Raw genomic sequence first — 9,455 nt, 5'->3', positions numbered from 1 at the left:
TAACGTCAGGATCCCTCAGGAATACTGGGTTTAAGGAACATGTTAGCATCTAGCCCAAAGGTTCCAACATCCAAAAAGCAGCTCTGAAAGCTAGAAAGAAGTCTCAACAATTCTTTCCCTGACTGGCTTCAACATGAATTTTACCTCTTGGAAAGCACACTCAGGGTGCAGACAAAAGTAAACAGAGGCAACAATGGAAGCAAGCGGTCAACAGAGTAGGTAAAGGTTTTGTCATTTGGGTAGAGGATAATCAAGAGTTTGCTGATGGGTGTTGAGGTGTTTTGGAAGTCGCGCTCCTGTTAAACATTTCCCTGGTGGCTGGTGTTGTGGTACAGCAACCTAAGCTGCCACTTGCAACAAACACCAGCATCCCACCTCGGAGCATTGATTGAGTTCCAGCTGCTCCACTTATGATCCAGCTCCCTGCTGATGCATCTGGGAGGGCAGCAGCAGATGGCCCAAGTGCTTGGATCACATGAGAGATCCAGATGAAGCTCCAGGCTCTTGGTTTTGGCCTGTACCAGTTGCGACCATTTGGGGAGTGAACCAGTGGATGGAAGATCTCAAGCTTTCCGTTTCTCTGCCTTTGTCACTCTCCTCTTCCAATAAATAAATTAATCTTTAAAAATTTCCCTGGGCAAATTTCTTCACTTTCTTTTTTTAAAGATTATTTATTTGAAAGTCAGAGTTACAGAGAGAGAGAAGGAGAGGCAGAGAGAGAGAGAGAGAGAGGTCTTCCATCCACTGGTTCACTCCCCAACTGGCCACAATGGCCAGAGCTGCGCTGATCTGAAGCCAGGAGCCAGGAGCTTCCTCTGGTTCTCCCCAGCCGGTGCAGAGGCCCAAGGGCTTGGGCCATCTTCCATTGCTTTCCCAGGCCATAGCAGAGAGCTAGATAAGAAGTGGAGCAGCCGGTTCTTGAACCTGCGCCCATATGGGATGCTGGCACTGTAGGCGGAGGCTTTACCCACTGTGCAACAGCGCTGGCCCCAAATTTCTTTACTTTCTAGCACAAACACCTTTAAACCTGTGGGCAAATTTTGTCTTAATACTTACACATATTTTAAGTGCTGAATTGATGTTTCTTTATATTATATGTACACAGATAATGTCATTGAGTGAAACTACACTTTTTATGTTGTGACAGGTTGGGCTCAGTCCCCAGAGTGGGTATGTGAAACAATGTGTATGTTCATAGATTCAGTTGTCTGTGTGTGTGTATGTATGTATGTAAATACTGGAGACTCAACTTAACCCCAGCTCTGTCCATAACACTGTTCCCATTTTACTTCTCTGGGTTTTCATGTTTTCCACTTGTAAAAGTTATAGGACTGGGGCCAGCATTGTGTTGTGGTGGGTAAAGCTGACACCTATGATGCTGGCAACCCATATGGGCATTGGTTCCAATCCTGGCTGTTCGGCTGCTGATCTGGTTCCCTGCTGGTGTGCATGGGAAAGCTGTGGAAGATGGCCCAAGTCTTCGGACCCCTGCCACTCATGTAGGAGACACAGAGGAAGCTCCTAGCTCCAGGATTGGCTCAGCTTTGGCCATTGCAGCCATTTGGTGAGCGAACCAGTAGATAGAAGAGCCCTCTTCTCTCTCTCCCTCCCCTCCTCTCTCTCCCTCTCTCTCCTCCCACAACCACCCCTGGAACTCTGCCTTTCAAATAAATAAATAAATCTTACAAAAATGATAGGCTGGAGTAGACGAGATCTAAAACTGGTTTCAACTCTACCATCTGATGTTCCAATGTTCAAAGATGTTTTAGTTATTATTTAACACATATTGTAGCACATCAATCACTTAGTATCTCTGATTTGCAAAACAATTTCAGAATAGTGGAAATAATATACTTTGGTAATGTTTTTAAAATAAAATACTTGCTTTTAATCCACATTTTAAGAAACAAATTTAGTGTGGGACATGTTTGCATTATATAACAAATATAAACATGTGAATGTCATAAAATCACAGAATTAGGAAATTTTAATTCAACTTCCTCATTTTACAAAATAGGGAACTAAGGGCCAAATACAGTTAGTTACTTGCTCAAGATCACAAAGGTAATTAACAAAGTCTGTACAAAGTAAATTAATGCCAGAATATTTTCCACAGTTTTCCCTATTAATATTTCAAGACCACACCTATGAACAAAAACTCATAGTCATTCAGTACTTAAATCAAAGAATGTTAAAAATAAAATTTAAGGTCATAATGTGTCATGTGAACATATCACATTTTTAATAGTCTACTTCATAGATTCATATGCATTTAATTGTTAATCCACTTGAGTTTCTTAATTTTGCTGGTCATTGAATTGCCACTGAAATAGCACTGTACTCTGCTATCATTTTATAGTTTCTTTAGCTCTTTTTTCTCTCTTGATAAATGATATTGTGATTTTTATAACATATGAGTACATGTGTTCTAATACTGGCATTCACGGAAGTTCTGGGAACTCTTAAAGGTTTTAGTAGGACTCAAATTGATTGGTCTCAGTGACATAAATTTTACTTTCTTATTCTTTTCACTCCTGTATTAAATATTAAAAATCTTTCTTTATAAACTTATCATTTTAGTTCAAAGGTTGGACATTAAATATTGTCACGTATTACTAATCAGTTTCAAGACACGCGATTTTATTTTTGCCATTGAGGTTGGGGCTCTTTAAAATTGTTGCTTCTAGCATCTCATTGACTCACACTAAAAACCAGAGCTTCAGTCCCTCGATCACCCAATTAATTTTAACCTTGACCTCCCACAGCTGTACTGCTTCTACACAGTCCAAAAAAAAAAAAAAAAAAAAACCAACTCCCTGATTCCACCCTTTCTGCTTCTCGCGAAGCAACAGTGGAGAGGAAAAACAAAACCCATTCCTTTAAGAAAGATTCCGCCTCCTCTCCCCAGCAAGCGCCCAAGGGTAATCGTGGAGTCTCCACGAAGTCACACACTTTACTACTGCGCCCCGGGAGAAGCCGCGCCGCCGCTGTGTGGGGCTGCAGCGGGTTCCTGTGCAGCACTGCAGACTGCACACCTCGACAACCGAGACGCAGGCACGTCCACCACCCTGGACTCCAGGAAGCCTTGGCTCTTCAGCGGGTGAGCAGATTCTGTATCCATTTTGTCCAGAAGCTGTGGGAGAGGGGACGATCGTGGAAACGCGGTTCGCCAGACATGCTTAAAATGAATTATGTGAATCTGCCTTCCTGGAGGTGGGGGGGGGGTGTCTAGATTTGTGACCGGCAAATGCCCTGTACACTGCTGACTATTATCTGATGTGTGCCTTTAGCATACTTTTTTTTTGAAATTCATAAAGATCAACCTTAATGCATGCAAAGCTTTCTTTCTTTCTTTCTTTCTTTTTTTTTTTTTTTTTGGCTTTTAAATGCAAGAAAACATCCAGCCACTCCCAATCTCTCCCTCAAATACTGCAGATATTTTAAAACGCCAAATAAAATGACAGGCTGAGCATTTAAAAAATATTGTTTTCTTCCCAAAGCCGGGAAGCCGTATCCCTACCATTCTTAAGGAGTATTTCAAAATATGAAGGCATGGTTAGATTTTGAGCAAACGGGGAGATGATGGTAGACTAAAAATCTGTGCAGCCCCAGTCCGGGGGAGAGAGAAAGCGAGGATAAAAGGAATCACAGCTCGTGCCAAAATGAGATTCATTTTCCACACTTCCTATGTGGGAAGAGGAAACTACATTTTAATTAGCGCATTTTTTTCGGGAGGAGACAGGGGATGAGGATGAGGGGGACGGCGAGAGGTATTCGAGGGGGTGAGGAAGGAAATGAAGTCGACGGTCGCCAGTGCCTTGGGAGCCACGAGAGATAAGGGTGGGGAGCGAAGTTTGCTGTGTGTGTTAGGGTGGGGTCGACCCAAGGGGCGTGAATCACTGGAATGGCGCTCGGAGGGGGTGTGCAGCGGGCGCCTTCGTGCCCGCGGAGGACGTGCGTGCGGGAGGGCTGTGCAAGCCGTGGGTGGCGGCCAAAGGCGCGCGCCGCCGGGAGGGCTATTTCGAGAACAGGTTGGGGTGGGAAGCGCACCCGGGCGGCGGCGGGTGGGCGGCCCGGTGTCACCTGTGGATGCACCCTCCACCACAGCCCCGCAGGCGTGAGTTGCAAAGTTTGCTCGGCCCGGGATTCGTCTCGAAGGCCGCTGTGGTCGGCGCCCGGTCCCTTCGCCTGCCTGAGGTCAGTTCTCAGAAGGTTACGAGGTGCGAGGGGCCAGAGCGCGAGCGAAGGTTTCCGACGGGTCCAAAGCGGGCAGAACTGAGGGCGCCCCTGCCCAGCTCCTCGGTGGAGGGGAGCTGAGAGGGGGCGCCCCCCAAAGCAGCCATGCCGAGAGGGAAACCCAGGCCCCTCCAATGCGAGGGGCGTGCGCAGTGTGTGGAATCTTGGCAGTGGCCTCCCCCTCAGAAGATCCGGCAGCCCGTGTGGGCGGTGGAGGCTAAATCTGAAGCCGCGACCCCAGCCTCCAGCTTGGTGGCGGGGCCCGGGATTCGATCTGGTTAGGGAGGCAGACGTTTCCGAGGCGGCCCCCTCCCCCTCGCGGTTGGGTTTCCGTCGGGGTAGTTTCCCCCTCCGGCCCTCAGGGGACGCCACAGATCCGAGCCGCATAGCCGGAGGAGGACGTTGAAGAGGCGCCAGGCAGCCGCCCCACAACAGGCCCTCCCGGCGGCCGGGGTCCGTAGGCCCCCACGCCTGGGCTTCACCGGTGGAGAGGCTGCGGTCGAGTAGGGGGCCCAGGGGGCGGGGCCGGGGTGCGCGAGGGCGCGAGGGGCGGGGCCAAGGCGCGCGAGGGGCTGTGAGAGGCGGAACCACAAGGAGGCGGTGCCGCGACGCTCGGGGGGCGCTCGGGGGCTGCGAGGGGCGGGCCTAGAGGGGGCGGGGCCAGGCGCCTGGGGGCTTGGGGCGGGGTTTGGGGGCGAGGCTAGGGCGGGGCCAAGGGACGCTCAGGGGAAGCTCGGCCAGTCCCGCCAGAGCGTGAGCCGCCAACCCGTAACGGTCGCCAGGGCGAGGGGCGGGAGGGGAAGGAGTGGGGTTTAAATTATATATTTCCACAGCAGAGCGAAAGCGAGAGGCGTCGGTGACCCAGGTGTCGCAGCTTCCTGCTGCACGAGGCTCGGCGTCCAGGTCCCTCCCCCCTCACGCCCCCTCCCCTGGCTCTCCCCTCCCCTTTGGAGCGGTGCGGCGCTTAAGAGGCGGCTGCGGCGGATCGGGCGACCGCTGCAGCCCCGGCGGCTGCGGAGGAAGAGGGAGGGAAGCACAAAGCCGGCTGCGCGCTGCGAGGTAATCCTGAGGGGACGGGAGGCGCCGGCGTTCCGCCCCTGCTCTCGGCCGGGACGCGGCGCCCGCACCGGGGCTGGCTGCGGGGGCTCCTCCCCGGGGGTCGCGCGGGGGTGGGGACTTGGCGTTGGCCGTTCCCGCGCCTCAGGTGAGGGGCGCGTACCTGCGGGCTGGCTCCGGGGCGCGCGCGGCGTGGGCCGGCCGCTCTCGGGCGGCTGCTGCTTTCCCCTGCGAGGGCCGGGAGCTGTGTAAGACCCGGCTGCAGCTTGGGGCACCCGGGGGTCCTTCAGCCCCGAAGGTGCGCTCCCAGAGGGTGGGAGGTTCCCGCGCTTGGACAAGGTGGAGGAGAAAGGGAGGGAGGGGTGGCTTGTTCCGTTTCTCTCTTCCTCCTTTAAGAAAACTTGTGTTACAGGGTGGAAGTGTTGACCCCCCCCCAATCTGCGCCCCCATCCCCCCGGCGCGCGCGCACACATACACACACACAAACACGCACACACACACACACACACACGCACCACCCTCCAAACGTACACACGTTAGGTTGCGCTTCCTGCGCGGAGTGACAAACAGAGTTGGCCGCGGATCTGTTTCGCGGGTGGTTGGGGCAGGTCCAGCCGCTTCGGAGGAATGCTGCCAGAGCTGAGGCCAGACCGCAGACAGGTAGAAGCAGCTGGGCCTCTAATGAAAAGCCACGAATGGCCTCAGATGCACTGTTTTGTCGTTGTGGAGACTTTAATGGCCAGTAGGTGCCCCTTGAACATGGAGAGCGTAAGGAAAAACCACTAATATCCCTGGCACATGTCCTGCTGGAGTTGACCTACTAGAGTGGTATGGGATTTAACTCCACCGAGAGGCTTGGAGTGAGGATTACTTGCAAGGTTGAAGGAGGAATTGATAAGATTCTGAGGGATGGGACCAGCTACGTAATCGTGTGTGCATTTTTACGTTGAATTATGCGACTTCTTAGATTGAGCTGTAGGAAATGGTTGCTTTCTTTGAACGTATTCCATGTACCTGGTGCCAGGTACATCCTTTGGTTTTGGAAGACTTCTAGTGGGACTGTTATTAAAGGGAATTAAAGTAAGAGTACATTGTAATTTGTCGTTTTTAAATTAATGTGCTTGACCATTAAGGTTTGTAGTGATGATCTGGGACTGACTCGTTTGTAGGGTTAAGTTACTTTTGGAGTATTCATAGAAAGGTTTTAAATCTGTCTCCATTTCATTCTGCTTGCACAGAAACTCATTTTCTTTTGCTAAAAGCCAGCAGAGTAATTTTGCAGAGGGAGGACCAGGGAAAAAAATGGCCACTTTTTGCTGTATTTAACTCTTCATGCGTCTAAAGAGCTCAGTCTATGCTAACTCTTAAAGTTGACCTAAATTGCTGGCATGTTGGTAATAGTTGCTTTTAAAGAAAAACAGCCATGTTTCTATTTTGAATGTTAAATGTAACTGAAGGAGTTTTTGAGGTAAGTCTGAGACTTTCCATAGATGGCAGCTTTTGACATGTGTGATATCAGGAAATGTTTGGCAAACGTTTGACATGATGTAGGTGATCATGTTGCACTTAGGAAATCTGTATTTTGCATGGTAAGAGGATTATATTTTCATAATGTTGACTGAAAATGAGAAAATTATATTGTACACTTTGCTATTTCCAACCCCATTTTTCAATAATGTTATACTGGAATAAATGTGAGTTCTGCTCAATGATCTGGATTTGGTTTTTGTAAAACCAGAATGTGTTTTGAAACTTAGAGGACATAATACTAACACAGTTCACCACTCACACAATCCTAAAGCCTAAATACAAGGTAGTGTCCAACTTAGGAGGTTTGTAAGGTTTCCTGAAGTAGACTTATCATGACCGAGTGCTTTTGTCACAGGTAAGCTTACAGCTGGTTAGCTGGTTAATCTCCCACATCTCAAATTAGTTGATGAGTAGTCCTTGGTGGCAGCATGTACATATATGATGAGGGAATGAGAAGTATTTCAGTGGAGGGAAGAAATGACATGAAAACATAGAAACCCAACTCTGAACAACTGAGTTCATAGAAAGAAGAGCAATGATCCTGTCAGAACTGTAGCTTAACCACGTTATGGTATGTAAAGTGCTTGACATAGAGTCTGTATCCAGTAAGTGCTTTTTTGTTTATCATCAGTATATAAAATGACATGTGTTTTGAAGGCAATTAGTTTTATCATGCTGCTCAGTGCATGAAGACTCAGCAAATATTTGTAACAGCCATTGTTTACTTGCTTTACCTCTGTGCCAGGCAATATTCTAAGAGCCTTATATGATTTAATTTACTTAATCCTCTGAACAACCCAGTGATTTAACAGAGGCATGGGCAGGCTAAGTATCTTGCTGTTTCCAAACCCAGAGTCAGGGCCTGTGTCACCACTGGAATTTGGAACTGTTTCACTCATGGTAATCTTTACAAATCAATGAAAGGTGTTTGTAATATTCTGAAGACAACCAGATGCACATAGCATTTAGCCACACCCTCTTGTATTAATACCACTGAATGTGTTTACATCAGAAGGTTTGTGTTTAATCTGTATTAAGTAGTCACCTTTTGACTTTGGAAGAAAGAAGATTGTTTTTTGATACACACAACATATGTTTTACTAAGATACCAGAGTATGTTATCTGTTTAATTAGTGAAGATTAAAGTTTTTTTCATTTTAAGCTTGTCAGTTGAGTAGAGTTCCAAGTGGCCCAGGGGGGTACTAATGCCCATAGGAAATTCTGGTTCTGCCAGAAATCTGTAGGCTTGATCTTCCTTTTGGGTACCACATTAAACTGAGATGGATTTAGCTTAAATTTATTCTAAATTAACTTTCCTTCTAAATTAAGTTTCTTCTAAATTAAATGAAAAGATATAACTTGTACCTTATACTTTGTCTCATTCCTTAAGGAGCTGTGTGTTGCTGCTTCACTGTTTTAGTTGATATGTCAAGAAATTAATTATAATCTAAATTAGGAGTTTTTAAATAGTGCTTAGAATTATTGTAGATAGCTGACATGTCTTTTGATGATTTAGTGAAATGTTACTATTAGAAAAAAGTTTGAATATAGGTATGTTGAATTAAGAAAGCACAAGTATATTGAAGACACGGTTGCTAACCTGCTTCTCACACTAAATTAACACTTCTTTATTTTTAAAATTTTATTTTATTTATTTGAAAGGCAGAGTTAGAAAGACAGACTGACTGACAGAGAGAGAGAGAGATTCCATTCTCTGGTTCAGTCCCCAAATAGCCACAGAAGCCTGGAACTTCACTGAGTATCCCACTTGGGTGGCAGGGACCCAAGCACCTGGGCCATCTTCCACTGCCTTTCCAGGTGCATTAACAGGAGCTGCATCAGAAGCAGAGCAGTCAGGTCTCAAATTGGCACTAATATGGGATACCAGCATTGCAGGTGGCAGCTTAACTAATGTGCTGTGACACTGGCCCCACACCTCTTTTTTTTTTAACCATAATTAATATTTAGTATTCTTTCAGGTTTCTCTGAGATATTAATGTAGAGTTTGAATAGAAAAAAACTTTAGCAAAGAGTGATGTTCTTCCTTTTAAACACAGACCAATTTGAAACTATTCAAACCAAATTTGAAATTCATTGGTTATAGGCTGGCATGGCATTGAGATTCAAAGTGAATGCCTGAATACTTTATTTCATATCTTCTGTGTTAATGCTCATCATTTGAACTTAGGACCCACACCACAGTATTTATAGGTGAGATTGTATGAGATCCTTTGGGTTCTGCCAGAGATTAAATTCTACTGGCCAAAAGCCAGTAATGTAATATATACAACTCAAATGCAATGAGTTGTATATATCAAGGGTATTCTCTAAAGTATTTGTACAAATTAGAAGCCTTTCTCTAAGACTTGGGGAAAAAATGTCTGTTATCTGTTAGGTGAATTTATGGTAGTCCCCCCCGCCACCCAAGGTTTTGTTTTCTGTGGTTTCAGTTACTGAGTCAACTGTGGTCTAAAAATATTAAATGTAGGGGCCAGCATTGTGGTGTAGTGGGTAAAGCCTGTGACACCAGCATCCCATATAGGTGCCGGTTCGAGTCCTGACTGCTCTACTTCCAATTGAACTCCCTGCCAACGTGCCTGGGAAAGCAGCAGAGGATGGCCCAGATATTTGGG

The 9,455-nt window shown here is 46.9% G+C and overlaps 1 protein-coding gene across 14 annotated transcripts in view; it reads left to right on the top strand.

Annotated features, from left to right (window-relative positions):
- Positions 1–2,733: 2,733 nt before the first annotated feature.
- ADD3 (adducin 3) overlaps positions 2,734–9,455 on the top strand; it is a 173,904-nt gene continuing 167,182 nt past the window's right edge. For 3 of the 14 annotated variants that reach the window (XM_070057246.2, XM_070057242.2, XM_051824169.3), the window contains exon 1: positions 2,734–3,100. The gene's annotated coding sequence lies outside the window, so the exon portion shown is untranslated. Of the gene's footprint in view, positions 3,101–3,936; positions 4,198–4,939; positions 5,296–9,455 lie in introns of those variants that run through there. The other 11 variants (XM_070057239.2, XM_070057238.2, XM_070057237.2 and 8 more) reach the window with 5 other exon arrangements.

The sequence above is a fragment of the Oryctolagus cuniculus genome, chromosome 15 (assembly GCF_051225735.1).
Source record: "Oryctolagus cuniculus isolate XC-2025 breed Fujian yellow rabbit chromosome 15, ASM5122573v1, whole genome shotgun sequence".
Taxonomy (NCBI): Eukaryota; Metazoa; Chordata; class Mammalia; order Lagomorpha; family Leporidae; genus Oryctolagus; species Oryctolagus cuniculus.
This window is presented reverse-complemented; position numbering and strand designations above follow the sequence as displayed.